The sequence below is a fragment of the Piliocolobus tephrosceles genome, chromosome 18 (assembly GCF_002776525.5).
Source record: "Piliocolobus tephrosceles isolate RC106 chromosome 18, ASM277652v3, whole genome shotgun sequence".
Taxonomy (NCBI): Eukaryota; Metazoa; Chordata; class Mammalia; order Primates; family Cercopithecidae; genus Piliocolobus; species Piliocolobus tephrosceles.
Genome location: NC_045451.1, coordinates 48,192,787 through 48,211,717, shown reverse-complemented (window position 1 = coordinate 48,211,717; position 18,931 = coordinate 48,192,787). Strand labels below are relative to the sequence as shown.

At 33.2% G+C, this 18,931-nt stretch overlaps 1 protein-coding gene across 12 annotated transcripts in view; it reads right to left on the bottom strand.

Annotated features, from left to right (window-relative positions):
• Window positions 1–18,931, bottom strand: part of NOL4 (nucleolar protein 4) — a 407,984-nt gene that overhangs the window by 212,859 nt on the left and 176,194 nt on the right. For 2 of the 12 annotated variants that reach the window (XM_023207731.1, XM_023207733.1), the window contains exon 1: window positions 13,440–13,613. The exons of the other annotated variants lie outside the window; for them this stretch is intronic. The gene's annotated coding sequence lies outside the window, so the exon portion shown is untranslated. Of the gene's footprint in view, window positions 1–13,439; window positions 13,614–18,931 lie in introns of those variants that run through there. 12 annotated transcript variants of the gene reach the window in all.

The following is an 18,931-nucleotide window of genomic DNA, read 5'->3' as shown; positions in this document are numbered from 1 at the left end:
TGATAAAAGGATAAAACAGCTAAAGGATATAAACATTCTAAATATATATGCATCTTATACTGGAGCACCCAGATTCATTAAAGCAAATATTACTAGATCTAAATACGTCTAAATATGACAATAGATTCTAAAGCAAGAATAGCTGGAGACTTCAACACCCTACTCTAAGCATTACACAGATCATCTAGACAGATCTACAAAGAAACATTAAACTACACATTAGACCAAGGAAACCTAACAGACATTTAATATAACATTTTATTCAACAACTGCAGAATATGCCCTATTCTCATCAACACATAGAATATTCTCCAGGACCTACTATATGTTAGGCCACAAAGCAAGTCTAAAAATATTTGAAAGATTAAAAATTATATCAAGTATTTCACAGACCATAATGGAATAAAACTAAAAATCAGCACCAAGTTAAACTTTGGAAACTCATAAATACTTGTAAATTAAACAGTATGCTCCTGCACGACCACTGGGTTATGAAGAAATTAAGTTGGGAATTTAAAAATTTTTTGAAACAAATGAAAATGGGAACATAATATACCAAAACTCATGGTATATAGCAAAAACAGTACTAAGAGGGAATATTATAGCAATAAATGCCTACATTTAGAAAGTAGAAAGATTTCAAATAAACAATCTAGTGATCATCCCCAAGGGACTGGAAAAGCAAGAATAAACTAAACCCAAAAATAGCAAAAGGAAAAAACATAATGTTTAGAGCAGAACTAAATGAAATAGAGACTAACAAACAATATAAAAAACAATAAAACCAAATGTTAGTTCTTAAAAAATAACCAAAACTAATAAATTATTAGACTAACCAAGAAAAGAAGATAGAAGACTCAAGTTTTAAAAAAATCAGAAATGAAAATGGAGACATTACAATTGATACCACAGAGATACAAACGATCATCAGACACTATTATGAACAACTATATGCTAACAAATCGAAAACCTTATAGGAAATGGATAATTTTCTGGAAACATACATCCTACTAAAATTGAATCAGAAACAAATAGAAAACCTGAACAGACCAGTAATGAGTAGTGAGATTGAATCAGTAATGAAAATCTTCCAACAAAGCAAAGACCAGGACCAGATAAATTCACTGATGAATTCTACCAAAGATATAAAGAAGAAATAATACTAATCCTCAAGCTATTCCAAAAAAATCAAAGAGAAGGAAATTCTCCCTAACTCATTCTATAAGGCCAATATTACCCTGATACCAAAACCAGACAAGGATTTGACAAATAGTGAAACTACAGGCCAATATTCATGATGAACAGAGATATAAAAATCCCCATCAAAATACTAATCAACAGAATGTAACAGCACATCAAAAAGATAATAAACCATGAGCAGGTGAGATTTATATTAGGGATGCAAGGGTGGTTTCATGTACCAAATCAATAAAAAGAAAATGCATCACATCAATAGAATGAAGGGAAAAAAACAAAAGATGCAGAAAAGGCATTTGATAAAATTCAACCTCACTTCATAGTAAAAGCCCTCAACAAATTAGACACAGAAGGACCATACCTCAACATAATAAAAGTTGTATACAACAAACCCTCAGTTAACATCATACTGATTGGGAAAGGTTGAAAGCTTTTTCCTTAAGATATGAAACAAGACAAGGATGCTCACTTTCATCATTCCTATTCAACATATTTCTGGAAGTTCTAGCCAAGGCAATCAGGCAATAGCAACAAATAAATGGCATCAGCCTGGCACAGTGTCTCATGTCTGTAACCCCAGCACTTTGGGAGGCTGAGGTGGGTGGATCACTTGAGGTTAGGAGTTCAAGACTAGCCTGGCTAATATGGTGAATCCCCATCTCTACTAAAAATACAAAAATTAGCCGGGCGAGGTGGCAAACACCTATAATCCCAGCTACTCAGGATTACAGAAGGATAAGGCAGGAGAATTGCTTGAACCCAAGAGGTGGAGGTTGCAGTTAGCCAAGATTGTGCCACTGTACTCCTGCCTGGGCAACAGAGTGAGACTCGATCTTTAAAAATAAATAAATAAATAGCATCAAAATTGCAAAAACAAAGAAAATAAAACTGTCTCTCTTTGCAGATGACATCTTATATCTAGCAAAACCAAAGATTCTACCAAAAAATCTATTATATCTAATAACCAAATTTAGTAAAGCTGCAGAGTACAAAATGAACATACCAAAATCAGTAGCATTTATGTACATCATAGTGAAATAGATGAAAATGAAATCAAGAAGGCAATTCCACTTACAATAGCTACAAAATATCCCAAGAAATAAACTTAACCAAGGAAGTGAAAGGTCTCTACAAGGAAAACTGCAAAACACTGATTAAAATAACACAGGAGGACACAAATAGAAATATATCCATGCTCATGAAAAGGAAGAATTAATACTGTTAAGTGACCATACTACTCAAAGCAACATACAGATTCAACACAATCCCTATCAAAATACCAATGTCATTTTTCACAGAAATAAAAAAACTTAAAAGTTCATATAGAACCAAAAATGAGAAGACTAGCCAAAGTAATCCTGAGTAAAAAGAACAAAGCTGGAAGTATCATACTATGTGACTTCAAATTATATTACAAAGCAATAGTAACCAATACAGCATGGTATTGTTATTAAAATAAACACATAGACTAATGGAACAGAGTAGGGAACCCCAAAATAAATCCTCATATTTACACCCAGCTAATTTTGACAAAGAAACCAAGAATATATACTAGGGAAAGACACCCTCTTCAATACATGTACAGGGAAATTTAAATACTCATATGCAGAAGAATGAAACTGGATCCATCTCAGCATATATAAAAATCAACTCAAGATGGACTAAAGACTTAAACTTACCCCAAATTATAAAACTACTAAAAGAAAACTACTGTAAGGAAAACATTTCAGGACTGGTCTAGGCAAATATTTCACAGCTAAGACTTCAATAGCATAGAAACTAAAACAAAAAGACAAATAATATTATATTAAACTAAAAAGCACTACACAGTAAAGGAAACAAACTACAAAGTGAAGAAACAACTTGTTAAATGGGAAAGAGTATGTGCAAACTGTTCATCCAACAGGGGACTAATTTCCAAAATACACAAAGAACTCTAACAAGTCAACAATATAAAACCACATAATGTCTTAAAAATTCGGCAAAGGACATAAACAAACAATTCCCACAAGAAGACATACAAATGGTTAACAGGTATATGAAAAAATGCTCAACATCAGTAATGATCAGGGAAATGCAAATCAAAACCACAATGAGAGATCATCTTAGCCCAGTTAGAATGGCTATCACAGAAAATAAAACGTAAGAGATGTTGGCAAGGATGTGGAGAAAAGCAAACACTTATATGCTGTTGGTATGAATGTAAATTAGTACAAGCACTATGAAAAACAGCATGGAGATTTCGCAAAAAACTAAAAATAGAACTACCATATAGCAATCCTACTACTCGATGTCCATCCAAAGGAAATCAGTATATCGAAAGGATACCTACACTAGCGTGTTTATTGTGCAAAAATATGGAATCAGCTTAAGTGTCCATCAATAAACAAATGAAAGAAAATATGGTATATATACATAATAGAATATGATTTGGCCATAACAAAGATTGAAATCATGTCATTTGCAGTGACATGGGTGGAACTGGAGGTCATTATGTTAAGTCAAAGAACCCAGGTATAATAAGATAAATACCACGTGTTCTCACTCATATATGGGAGCTAAAAAATTTGATATCATGGTGATAGAGAATAGAATGATAGATACCAGAGGTGGGTAAGTGTGTTAGAATGAGTAGGGGAAATGAAGAGAGGTAGATGAATGGGTATAAACTTACAGTTTAGATAGAAAAATAAGTTATAAGGTTTGATAACAGGCTAAAGTGACTATGATTAGCAAGAGTGTACTGTATATTTCAAAATAGCTAGAACAGAGAACTTGAAATGTTACCCTTTTCAAGGTGATGAAATGATAAATAGTCAAGGTGATGGGTGCCCCCAAATAAGCAGGTTTGATCATTATACATTCTATGCATGTAAAAAATACTTACATGTATCACATAAATATGTAAAGTATTATGTATCATAAAAGAAACAAAATGTAAAATATATAAATAACATACAAATCAGAACATTAAAATCACAGCTATATATTATAGTTATATCATGTCTTATTCTGGAATTTGATCAATTTTGGATATTCTTTTCCCTCATCTTATTGTCACACAATAACAAGGGAGAGAATATGTCACCTAATTTTAAGTGGTTACGCTGGGGACAAAAGACGGGTTTATTACTAAGGGTTCCATATTGAATAGCATAATAGAATGAGACACAATTCTTTTGACAACCAGATCACTGCTTTTGCTCATAGGTCTGGGTGGTTTTTTTTTCCCCCTGCAAATTCCACATGCAGCATTAATTAGCAAGCTGAAAGCACTTTCATTTTCACTTTTGGCTAGCAGACTTCAATGAATCTCTAATTTACACATTTCAGCTCTGCAGACATTTGCAGAGCAATATTTTAAGAGCAAGTCTTTATTTGGCTTAGCCTCCATTTCTGTATAAAGTTAAGATGTGCATTTACTTGTCATTTCAGCAAATCCTTGCCACAATTAATGAATGGTTCCAAAAAAATAAGTGTGTGGTCAATCCCATTCCACTTTTCTTTAGCCTGTAAATTGTTAGTTCTTTTGTAGTAACAGCTGAACACAATGAAAACATCAGCAAAACATTGGCAAAATGTTCTTTCCAACAACTGATTCAAAATCATGATAAAAATGAAAAACATATACAGACGGTTCCTGACTTACAATGGTTCAACTTAGCAATTTTTTGACTTTACGATGGTGTGAAAGCAAGACACATTCAGTTGAAACTGTACTTTGAGTGCCCATACAACCATTCTGTTTTTCACTTTCAGCTCAGCATTCAATAAATTACATGAGATACCCAACATTTTACTATAAACAAGCTTTATGTTAGATAATTCCATCTAACTGTAGGCTAATGTACGTATTCTGCGCATGTTTAAGGTAGGCTAGGCTAAGATATGGTGTTAAGTACCTTGGGCATATCAAATCCATTTTGACTTAGAATATTTTCAATTTATAATAGATCTGTTGAGATGCAATCACACTGAAAGTTGAGAAGCATCTGTGTCCAAAATTTTGGTGACTATATTTTTAAATAAAAACTATTGATTGCTCTATTTATCTCTCTTGTTTGGAAAGGTACATGCCAAACTGTTGATGGAGATTATTGCTGGGGGCACAGTAGATTGGGAGTGAAGAACAGGGGACCCTTCCTTTTTCTTTATACATTTTGGTACTTTTTGGAATTTTTTCATGACTATATACTTCACATGAATATGTAATATTTTATTAATCTTATATTGGTGATAGAAGCTATTTTGAGGATAAAGCTATTTTGAGGTGATTGAAGCCATTTTCCTGAGGAAAAATGCTTCAATCATGAATATGTATTTTTTTAAATAAATGTACATTTATTAATATACTTTATTAATCCATTGAACTTTGAAATAAAACAACATGCGAGGCAGGGGTTCTTAGCCCATTAGTACATGGGTGAGCAAACCACTGTGAAAGGGTGAGTCTGAGATATGAACAGAGATAGTGTGTTAAACCAAACTCTGTGTACTTTCCACTTTCCTATGCTGCAGAGCAACGAAAAATGAGTCAATTGTATCATTTAATGGAATCTGCTTGTGTTTCTAACTTAGGTATCATGGAGGATAAACAACAAAAAGAACCATGTGAGATATGCTCTGGTGACAATGATACAGCCCAGAATTCAGGGCAATCCCATGTGAAAATTGTTCATATAAATTTGGTCAGAAATATATTTTGTATTTGTGTCCTTTTATTGTAAAATTAGTAAAAGATCTATTTGTTCTCCAAAATATTAGAAATGGGTGCAGAGAACATTTAAGTTGGCAAGGAACACTCCAGATAATTTTGTCTGATAATCAAAACTATTCTAGGATGAAAAAACATCATGAAAAAATATGTCAGATTATAAATCGAGTTTTCTATTGCAGGTCCAATAACATATTTTGCTTTCAATTACTATTTCCTCTGAACCCAAATATTTAAAATAAGAGAGTTACTAATAATGTTAGTCCCAGCATTGTTAACTTTTCTTGAGATGATAAAAACTATGACATAAATTTTAAGATAGGATGAGCCACTAAGAAAATCAAGTCTTGAGGTCAAAAAGAAGCAAGGCTAAAGTAAAAGGTTAAAATTCTCAGCTTAAGAGAAGAACTTGGGAACAATGCTGTGAGCAGTTGTAACAAAAATTAAGTGAAAAAAATCACATTCTTGGGCCTTTTCCCCCCATTCCCTACTGTGAAGAATGGCAAACAGAGGAAAGAACTAAAGGCAAAGAAAATCCTTAATATCCTCTATGTGGCAGATGTTAAAGGAAGCACATGTCTCTTTCCTGATATGGGAAATAGTTATCCATGGGGACCTTATTAGCTAAAGTGGAAAAAAAAAAAAAACCCACTTTGTTATCACCCTTACATTTCTTACATGCTTAAAGCAATTTCTAAGAAGTGAATTCACATTTGCAGCATTCTTTAATAAAGCCGTGGCCTCTGGGATTTTCTAAATTTCTAAACTTCTTTCAAAGCATTAGAAAAGCATTATAGAATTTCAGTTTTTTTCTTCCTTTTTAAGTTTTAACGTTTTCGTAGTTGGAGTGACCGATATTAGACAAAGTTGGAAGTTACAGACAGTATCAATCAAAGTTAATTTCTTATTCTACTTTTAAAATACACCCTGGGTTTGTTCTGCAAATCATATTTAGCCCTATTATAATGTTGATTATTGTTCTTAGTATTTATTATACAGGGCTACAGTTTATAATGCTATAGATAGATTTTACTAAAGGTATGGGATATAATTTATTCTATCACAAAATAATAATCTTTAAACAGTTTTCTGTTGCATGAAGTTATGCATGTGATTTACAAAAATACAGGTTCAGGCAGCAATATAAAATTATACATAGGCATGAAGTCAGGAGCAAAAAATGAAGACTTTTTCTACAAATACAAAGTTTTGAATATACTTTAGTAAATTCTGATGTTTGGGCTGAGATATTGATCTCTTTGACTCTTTTTAAGAGCTGACTACGCACTTTGCCTTTTCCTTACTCTAATTTTCATACACTTCTCTGCAACCCATTCAATTAAATCTTTGAATAAGGCTACATACATAAAAAGGCAAGTTCCCTAGCCAGTAATGATGGCTCACTCTCCCAGATGAAAAACTCTGAAGACACCCTCCCACTAAACCCCTTTCTATAAGTAAAGAATTAAACTATGCCAGGAAACATGATGGTATTTTCTAAAGTTGAGAGGAATATGTTCACGATTCCTATCCCAATTATGAATCCCAGTGGATTCACATGAATGATCAAATGTTGAAAAGTTGTCTGTTGATCTTTAATCATATTCCAAAATTTTAAGTAAAGGGTAGGAAAGGTAGAATGTATATTCATAGACTAAATGCTTCTGAAACACCAATCAAAGATGGAAGAAAGGCAAGAAAAAGAAATGTGACCAGTAATTGAAACTGAAAGTGGCGATAAGTGATAGTGAGTGGATGCTTTCAGTTATTAAGCATCCAGTGCAGCAAGTTCCTTTATATTAGTTATTTCCTTTAATTCCTCGAACAATTCCATGAACTAGTTATCTCCATATTACAAATAAGAGAAATCTCATGTGCTAAAGTCTTCCCAGACTATCATTGCCAACTTGTCCTCACATTCTCCTTTCTGCCAGCACTATATCTTGCACTAATCTTCATCATGAAATTTTTCACACTTGGGAAACAGGTTGAATCACATTGTGGTTGAGACCATGAGCTCTGCAGCCAGAAAAACATATAATCAGAACTCAGTCCTGTCATTCACAACCTGTGTGGTTTGGATATAATTTCTCTGAGCCTTAGTTTCCTTACAGGGAGAACAGGGGCAGCTGTAGGATTTACATTACAGCACACGAGTTACAAATAAATGAGTTCATGTCTAAAGAGTAGCTAGCCCAGTACCTCGTCCACATCAAGGAAGGTAGTATGATCTTTGAAGGGAGAGAAAGCCTCTGATTTTCTTCATGTACTTACAGTGTGCTTTGGCAAAAGCAGGTCCATAGTAGGGGTTTATTAAATGCTCATTGAATGAATGACAAATAAATGAATTAATGTATGTATGCAAATATGTATGTATGCATGTATAGATGGATGAATGGATAATCTTTTGCATCCTATGATAGTAGTTTCCCTATTAAAGCTCCAATCATCTTTATAATCTTCCTCTTCCTAGAATAGGATGAGTTTTTGTGAGATAACAGACTATGACCAATAATCTGCTTATTTTTACAGAGATCAAAGTTATACATAGGTACCCAAGAAAAAACAATGAAAACAATTTTTTCTTTACCTTTTCTTGTAGGATACAAGAATGACTCTCTACAATGCATCTTAAGAAATGACAATGTGAGGTGCAGAATGAGCTGGAATCAGCCTCTGTTTATTAGTTATATAATTTTAAAAATATTCCTCAATCTTTCTTAGTATCAGTTTCCTCACTCATAAATCTGGGACATAATAGTAATTGTATGTATCTTACAGTGTTGTGACAGTTCAATGAGATAATGTAAATTAAAGGGTGCATAGCGTAAGGGTTAAAGGATAAGTTTTCTCGGAAGCAGGGAGGCAGTCGCCTCTTCATCATACCCTCTTCAGTGTGTTTTCCTCTTTAGGGTGTCTTCTCAAAAACATATAGGCCTGAATAAAAGGCCCAAACTTTTGACTTTCCAATTCAAGACTGGGGACTTCTGACCATTAAAACTATAAATGTATAAATGTATACCTCCAGAATTAGGTTAGGGGTCTCTCTCATGGGATAAATAAAAAGAGTTGCATCCATATCTATCAAGAAGATAGAGAAGTTGTGACGGTTCATTCTTCTCACTTTACTGTGTATGTGTATGAAATTCTGTTCAGACTTCATAGTCACTTTTATGTCACTTAATATACTCCATAAAATATTGTGTTATCTCTCTTTCTTTTAAATAGGTACAGAGGGATCTTTTGTTAGAATTGTTTTATTTCTCCATCAATTAAAAACTATAAAGTACCAAACAACTGCTAATTGTTGAGGTTGTTATTGTAATTATTATAATTATGATCATTTCAGGACCACAATGATATAAAATTATAGCAATTATCTATATGAAAAGAAAATAAAATACTTTTATCTTTAACTAATTGGATAATTACTACAAAATGCTTTTCCAAAAACTCAGCTAGATATATACTTTTTTCCTTTGCCTCAAATTTATTTTTACCATATATTAATGCCAAGAGCAAAATATAAAAGTTCCCAAATTAAAAGTTATTACATTTTAGAACTGTCAGACTCCAGTAATAAAAGACAATTTTTTGTTATACTAGGAGTTTGTATACTTTAAATGAAAAATATATGACAAGTTTTCATATACTCTAAATGCTATATACCAGCATGAAAGAGGAAACAACATATATATACACCAGCACTGCAGAGGAAACAACATATACAGTAGTCCAATGAATGTTAAAGATGCTTTGAAATTTTATGCAATAATGTAATCTAAAACAGACATTTGTAAATGATCTACATTATGCGTAAGTTAGCTATTATAATTAAATGCAATATATGCTTTTAAAGACTTAAAGATCAAACTTAAGATGTCTAAAATCAAATTCGTTCCTGCCTCCCATTACTACCACTACCCTCTTCAAAAACTCTCTCTTTCTGTTGACTTTCCTATGTCTATAATGGCACCCATGCATTTTCAGTCTTGAAGGTTCTTTCTTTAATGCTACCCAGTCGTGGGTCAAGTCTATGTTCTGTGCTTACTTTACCACACTGCCCACTACAAAATAATACAATTTTCTATTGGTCATGCTCACCAGACTGTTTTTATGAAATCTTGAACATCAGCATTTTGCTCTGTCCTTCTTATCATCTATCTTTTCATCTTTTATTTGGATGAAGCCAAATGAATTACCTTTCATTTTGTATTAAATTTTTTTGAGACAGTCTCACTCTGTTGACCAGGCTGATCTTGAACTCCTGGCCTCAAGTGATCCTTCTGCAACAGACTCCCAAAGTGCTGGGCTAACCGGCATGAGTCACTGCTTGCCATGAGCCTAGCCTGCCAAATAAATCTTGGTTGAATAAATTAATAAATGAAATTCCATAGATTATATGCCTATGATTTCTTTTCCATTTATTTTCTACTTTTAATTTCCAGTATTTCTATGCTAGTTTAGGTTCTTAGTCCTAACCGCCTTCCCAAACTATTACCCTTACTCAACATTTAAAGAAGAAACACATCTTAACAGAGCACTGCTTCTACTTTTCATTCCTGGTTCACAAATGCCCATTGATCCCTATCTGCCCTCGAAAGTATGTATCATCAAAAGAACATATCCAAGTCTGATATTCTTTCCTTTCTACAACCTAATTTCAACAATTGCTCTGGCTATCTTCCCCACACACCATGTTATCAATGTGCTTACATGCAACTTTAAGAAAACAAATCAATTTAGCATCTTACATAATTTTCCTGAGACATATGAAGTCAAACTTATAGCATATGGAGAAAAAAATTTCATGGCAGCATAAATCCCAAAATTTAAGAAAGAAAGGAGAAATTGTTGCTATTTAACCGTTCTCTAAAGTGGCCCTTCTAGCTTAACAATGTATCATAGTATTGAATCAAATATAGTCAAATCAAACATTAATTTGATTTTTAAAAGCTAATACAAAACATGTTCATATTACCTCTTGTATTACCTCTTGTGCTGAATAATATTTTTTCAATATATTTTAAAATACACACATCAACCATCAATCACAATCGGCAGTTTTAGAAACTATCCTTAGTTTATTTAACTTTATACCATTATGAAAATATATATTAATGCTTTATGTGTTGCTTTGTTGAGTGTCCCTAGCAGAGATTTCTGTTGTAAATTTCCTGCCCATTCCTTCCTCTTGCCCTTTTCTGTACTCTGGTTTCCCACGCAAAAATTCAGACCATTTCCATATCACCTACCAATCTCAGAGCTTTCAGAAGACCTTGGTGACCTGAAGATTTTTACTCTTAAAATGACTCCTGGACTTTCCAAATGCGATTCCAAACTCTGAGACCAGTTCGGAATAGATTTCTTTCCCAGATTCTTGAAGCGTTGCCTTTTAAGAGAGAATCTGACTATGGAGGATGACCTGGTCCTCACCAAGCAATACCTTAGGAGAGCAGGAGGGGCCAAACCAAAATTTGCCTAAGAGAGATTACAAATCCGTGCCAGTCTTCAGTTGACTAGCCATTTGTGTCTAGGTCAGCCACCACTATATTTTCAAAAGACATAAGCACAGATGACAGGGAATGGAGAATTCTAAGAAACATAAAATTTTATTTTAACTGATTAGCAATACTTACTGAAAAACTTTGGTTAAGGTAATAAATTGGCTAAGTCTCTGACTGTTTTTAAAATTTATTATTTAATTAGCATATACACACACACACACACACACACACACACACTTTACTCTGCTATCTCAATAAATGGTGTCCATTTTTTTCTTAGCTATTCTTTTTCTTTACTAGTCCTATTTTGTTAATTCTGCTCCCTGCATCATGCAGTGACCCTCTAAGTTTCACTCTTCCTAAAATAAAGTCATTGGTTTCTCTCCTTTCTACCTAAACTCCATGAAGTGAGATAAACTACTTTTGTTTGTTCTCTGGGGAGGACAAAAGGAACACAATTACCTCTTTCCTTTTGTAATTTTAAGGGTCCTGTCCTGAACTACTAACAGAAATCACCAAAAAGAGGTTGTTGGAATAATTTATGATCATTCATTGAGAGGGACTCCCTGACTTCCTGCTTTGTCTCCATTTTCTTAAGAGTACCAGGTTCTGCATAGTTACAACCTAAATGCTATTAAGCAAAGTATGACCCTTCTGGTTTTGTGTGTACTTCCTAACATATGAAGATAATAATTTCATCTAACATTTTAATATACCTGTTCAACTCTAGGACCTATGGTCTCTTCTAGCATTAAGTTTCAGGGAAAAGAAGTGCAGTGTTATCTGTGCTCTGTTTTTGCAGCAACACCCAAGTCTCTCTATTCTGAGAAATTAAAACAGCACACTTCAATTGGCAATTAAATATTTTTATGATAATAGCTATATTTAGCATAGACTGTAATGTTATTTGTAGTGTGTAGTACATTACTAGCAGGATTTTACACAGGGGAAAAAAATTCCAGTTTCTAAATATATGTTACCAACATGCAGACATGATGGAAACAATTAAAAAACATCATGTATCACGGATGTAGCCTGATACAATTTTCATCATGAATTATTTTAAATACAAAATAAATACATTCAGGGGAATACACACTGATAGTCATAAACACAAGGGTTATATATTAATATAATATGTACAATCTACATAGTTTGGAAAAATTCTTTTCAATTTTGTATGTGGATTAAAGTGTCTTTTGAGGTAATTAAGTTTTTGAAAGACTAGATATCTCCACAATAGATACTAATATCAGATTTTTAAAATCCATAACAAGGTTTCTAGCTTCTAAGCTAAAAATCATATGCCTCACAAAAATTGTGGAAGGAATTGTGTAAGTACAAACCAAAGGCGAAAAGAAAATAAACCCATATAGACACAGACATTCCCCCAGAACAAAATCCATTTGAGGCAATCAACAAAAAATCCTGAAAGGTATACACATTGCACATGCCTTATGCTGAAAAGTTGAAGTACCAGCACCAGACAGAATAGCTATATTAATTGCTCTTTCCTCAAAAATGCCTTTTCATCATGTTATAATGACCTAAAAAACCATACCACTTGCATACTTCTAAATGGATTTTTAAAATATATATGCATAATTGAAAAAGGACATTTACAAACCTAAAATGAAATTTCATCACTTTTGGTGTTGAAGAAATACAACTTGCTTACACATACAGATTTTTCCGTGAATATTTTTCTCTCTCTTTATGGAATTTTAGGTTTAAATGCACAACAATCTAGGGTAAATACATTAAATGCCAAAAGCATATAATACATTCTTTTTGCTTATCGGATTTTACCATGCTCCTGAGATTTTAGATGGATATTTCAAAAGTACCTAAAATTTTTCCTCAAGTTTCTGATCTGGTCAAACCTTATAACAACTGAACTAGGAAAACATTGGCATTTATCAGTCTCCTCCTGTCATTCTACTGCTTCGTGGGACAGTCTTTAACAAGACTTAGACAAACCTCATTCATCAATATTCTACTCTGGAGGAGCTGACACTTACTGTGAATTCTGCTCTTCAACTTAAATACCAATGTCTGTGGCAGGCCAATTCTATCATTGCAGATCCAGTATCCCTCAGGCGAGGTCCAACCTTTCTCTCGAAGTGCACCCAGGGATTAGTCTGACTTCCCCTAAATTCTCTCCTCTGCACAGTAAGAGCTAATCTTTCCTGTATGAAGCAGGAGATGGTGTTGCTATGACAACGGAGCACATTCTAGCAGTGGGACTACTGAGATGAGCCTTCAAAGACTCAGGGAAACATGCACTCAGTCTTCCTCCGGGGCTATGGGCTCCTTCCTTGAGGATTTAATCTCCCAACAAGTTTTCTGTCAGACTGGGTTGTTGACTATCTGTGCATTTTGCTACAGGGAGATCACTGGTTAAGAACATGGCTGGAAGATCACAGTTATTTAATAAAAGTGCCATTTTCAGTTTTAATAATTTTTCAGTTTGAATACTCTGTGTAGCTTTGTTAAAACACTATCCCCATTTAAATTAAAAGCATTTTGCTTACTTTTAGATTTTTAAAAATGATTATAATGAGTTGAGAATGGCACTGTCAAGGAGAAGCTTTACCTTTTTTTTTTGTTTGTATATCATCACCATTGTATCAACTTGAAGGTTACATACAGACACACACACACACACACACACATCCATTTTCTCTCTCCAGCGTCAACGTCTGGAGCCTTGAGGTTTCAGGGTGGGGGAAGGGTATACTAACAAAAGCAAATCCTGCAGCCACATTTTGCATACATATATTAGCCAGAGAATAACCACAATAAGTGCTAATCATTTAGAAAAATAATTACAAGTAGAATTTAAGTGCCTGTGCCACAGCAGAAGCGATCTAGTATCAAGCCATATTGTAGGAGGGCAGATTTCATATGTTATTTTCAAACATGGCAGTTAAATTTTTTGGAAAATAATGAACACATACATTAATATATACATATTAAACAGTTGATAGTACACTGTAATAGTTCTGACTATTTTGAACATTGAACATTCATTTTTCTTCAGAAACATTGCTGCGATTCAAACAACTACATCCTTTTCGTTGGAAGGAAAGATACAGGGCAGGAAAAGTTTTCCCTTCTCAGCAGCAGAGGTTCAGTTAACTCAATCACCCTGAGTCAGGTGCTCACCCAGGGAGTCATCTGACCTGTCCTCTTTACTCCTTAATTTCCCCATAATCTTTTCTATTTCTCAACCTTTTATGTGAGGAGCATCTATTCCTGCATGCCACCCTTCCCCCACTGACTGTAATTATTCTCCTTTGTGGCTGAAGCAATAGAATCTATATCATCTACATCTATGCTTTCAAGTGCTGAGAGCGAACAGGACTTTATGGATGTCGCTGCCACTCAGAGGTGTGAGGATCTATATGTTAGTTAGATTCAATGCCACATAAATCACAGGGCTATCTTTAGTTACTTCTTGCTTGTCACCCTAATGAGTTTGAAAAGCTTTATGATATTAACTAGAATCTCATTATTGCACATAATGCATGTATTTACATTTAGTAGTTCATTTAAAAGAGACGGGGCATTTTAAAACTTATTTTGATTTGTATTTTTTATTTCCATCATAGTAAAAAATGCAGTTAAATTTTTGCTACTGTGTGCCTTGGAATATATCTCCAGGATACATATGTACCCACTTCACAATATATGCAGATAATTTTTCCCCTTATGATCCTCTTTTCAGAGCTTGCCCTGAAGATGCATTCTCATAATTCAAAAAGTTATAGCACCTGCTTTCATTATGTTCATTATTATCTAATTAGTAAAGAGCTTTCTTTTTTTGAAAAAAAAACTCACTTTTATATTCAGGGAAACTGGATAAATGCCAACACATGTAAACAACACATGGTTTACTTTCAAAATCAATCAACCAGAATTATTTATTTCTAAATAATTTCTTAGTTAAAAATGTGTTGAAATAATTTACTGCTATAATAGATAATGTTTACTATCTGCTATTCCTTTAGGACTGACTACCTGGACATCAATCATATTATACATTATCTAGCTTCCCCAAGAAGACAATATTGTTCGTAGAAAACATTATTTAAGTAGTTATGGTGAATGTGCCACAACTTAGATTTGGATGTTAAAACTGAGTTACAAACAACTAAGGTTATATGAATTCCAGAAATCACTACTGCAAGAAATTTAATAGTTTTTAAAATTTTTTCTCATGTATTATTTTTATGAGCCCTAATTTTTCAACATAATATTCGGTAGATCTGGTAAAGTGCAATAATGTGTTTGTCTTAGGGGAAATAGGGAAAGTGAGAATAGGAAAAACAGCTCTTTTCACAAAACAAGTTTTAAATATAAACCCCAAGATAGTTCTGAGTAAAAAGACTGAAATATTGGAGCCTATAGTAAGGGGAGCAAATGGGAAGCTGAGAACAATTTTTTTCTAAAACACTGCCTTTCATGGAAAGGCTTGAATATGGCCTCTAGACTTTGTCTAGACACTGAACAGACTCTAATGACAAACTGCATTACTAATCTCTCTCTGTTTCAGTTTTCTCACCATCAGAATGGACATAATAATAGCACCTTTATGAGAATTCAAGGAGTAAATATGTATAAATTTCTCATAATAATGCCTGATATATTAAAAATACTATGTAAATGTTAGGTGTCATTTAGGACCTTGAAGACAGGGATTAAATATTATTCAGCTTTGTCTCCCTTGTTCTTAATATAAAGACTGCTATCAGGTATATACTTAATAAATGAAAGGTATTTTTCATAAAATCTATATGATTACAATATTTAATGAAGCAAAGTGAATAGACAATACTTCAGAATTCTAAATGTATCAGAAGAAAAATATAAATCTTTCTACATAATTATTATTGGTTTATAAAATTCAATAAATGAATATGTATTCAAGTAATCAATGAAATACATTTTAAATATATCATGTTCTTTTATGCTCATTATATTTTAAAAATTATTTGCTAAACGATAAGTAAACAACATAAGTAGGATTATCTTTGACTGTGAATAACAACAACATATCCTTTAGTTTTATAACAGAATGAGTTATCACTTATTAGAAAATTGATTTAGAATCTGCTTTAGTAGATATTGTAGTAGGTGCTGGGATACAAAGACTTAGACCACTATGCCTGTCTTCACTGAGTGCACAGTTTAATGCGGGAAGCATACACTGACTCAGCATAGTCTGTGTGCCAGGCACTGCTCTGGGTGCTGGAGATATGACAGTGAACCAAACAGAGAGAAATGTCTACTATAAAGAAGTTTCTCCCTGCTAGTGTGTGTGTGTGTGTGTGTGTGTGTGTGTGTGTGTGCGCGTGTGTGTGTGTGTATGTTTTCAGGCGGGGAAATGAATATATTTTAAGTATAAGTGCCTCAGAGGAAAATAAATTCAAATTTTGGAAAAAGAAAGGCAGTAGAAATAGTATAAAATTTTATTTTAAACAGATACATTTAATGCAAATTGATAAGGGCCATAAAAGAGCCACAAAGAAAGCACCACGCAACTAGGAAAAAGAGTGGCTAACACTCTCGTAAGGAATATGGGAAGGTTTCATAGAGGGAGTAGTCAAAATCTAATGAGGGTTAAATACGTAAAAAGGTTCTTATCTATATATTAACCGGTATTTACTCACACCATCTATATAATTTGATATCTAATAAAACACAGTCAATATGTAATATCTAAGGATACTAAAGTATCAGGAGAGAAATAGAAATTAGTCTAATAACCAATCCATTACAGGTTTACAATGTTCAAAAATATTCCTTTAGTTAAAAAACATGTTATTCCAGCAAATGGAGTAATACATGGCTGATCTATAAAAGTAAAAGTAAATTGATCTTACTTTGGACACCATTGTCTTTTTTTTCCTAAGATAAAAAACAACTAAAGAAGCATAATTATAACTCACTTTATTTGTACAGCAAAATAAATTCCAGCTGGCTTAAACATTTAAATCTTTTTTTAAAAGCTGTACAAATACTGAAAGAAGTTAAGGAAAATGTTTTAAACACAAACATAGAGGAAAACAAACTTTGGAGTATCTGTCAGATAAATAATTGGCTGTTTGGTCCAGAAATCTACAAATCTATTTCCACACTTTTAAATTATTTGTTAAACAATCATTTATTCAGCAGCAGTCATGTGCAAAGTATTAGGAATAGAAAGAAAAATAAGATAGTATTTAATTTCTAGAAGCTTATGGTCTAGTATTATAGTACAGATGGACAAAACATAAGATTTTACCATTCAAAGTGCTAATCATTTTTATAAAATTATACACAGAATGCTATGAGACAATCTAGGAGAGAACTTTTTCCTGGTATAGGGAGGTAGGCGTAGGAATCTAACAAGCATGTAGATACAATCATAATGGAATAGACTGGAGCAGTCCAATGTTCCCACTGAGAATAACCAGAATAGCTAATTTTGAAATATAGATGATTAAAATCTATTTAAAGATTTTTAAAGATAGCTAAGAGGTAACTAGGACTTGAGAGCCCAAGATCCCTGAGGGAAGGACATCAGAAAATGTGAACCAACATTCTGTAAGCAGCTTTTTCCCTCAGGGAAAACACCAGTTTTGGTGTGAAAAGAGAGACAAAGAATATGAACATACATTGCTAATAGGTAGATAACTTTTGGAACTCTTAAAATACTGAAGGAAAAATGGATTTCAGATTGAAGATGGCAGCAATGATGTAAGTAGTCAAGATTGCAGAGAGAAGGTAGTAGCAGAGAAGTGAGACCACCATTCTATGGATTTGCCTTTAAGGCTTTGCATATTCTTAAATTGCCAAGAGCAAAAGACAAATGAGACCAGCAGAAAAGTGTTGGAAAAAAAAATACAGTAGTGTTTGCTGTACTCTCACTTCTAAACTAAAAAGCCAAAGACCATTAGGAAGGATGAGCTTTTATGAGGAGTCCTGGCTCTCAGTTGGGACCACCAGTAGGTTAGACCCTATGAGTGGAAGGAAATATATGGAGATAAGAACTAAAACCCAGCATCAAGTCAGTTCAACACTTAATTTAATTCAAACGATCTGTGCCCCCTTATCTGCTGGAAGATGGGAAACTCCAGATAACATTCCTAAGACCCTCTCTATTATCACTCTACTATTTTTCATACAAATGTGCAGACTTAAGAAACATATTTAAGAAAATAATGTCAGGAATACACAGGAAACAGATAAATGGTAATATCAGTTCTATGCTGATAAATGTTTAATAACCAGTTTCCAAAAAAAGGGTACAATATTATAATTTTACTGATATAAAAGATTTTTAACATGGTTTATGAATTATAAAATATTCAATACTCTATTATAAATTTCATATATCCAATTGATTCTCTCAGAATACTCTCATTGATTTTTACCAAACTATTATTCATATATCCAATTGATTCTCTCAGAATACTCTCATTGATTTTTACCAAACTATTATATTTGTAGGCAATGACAATAAAGA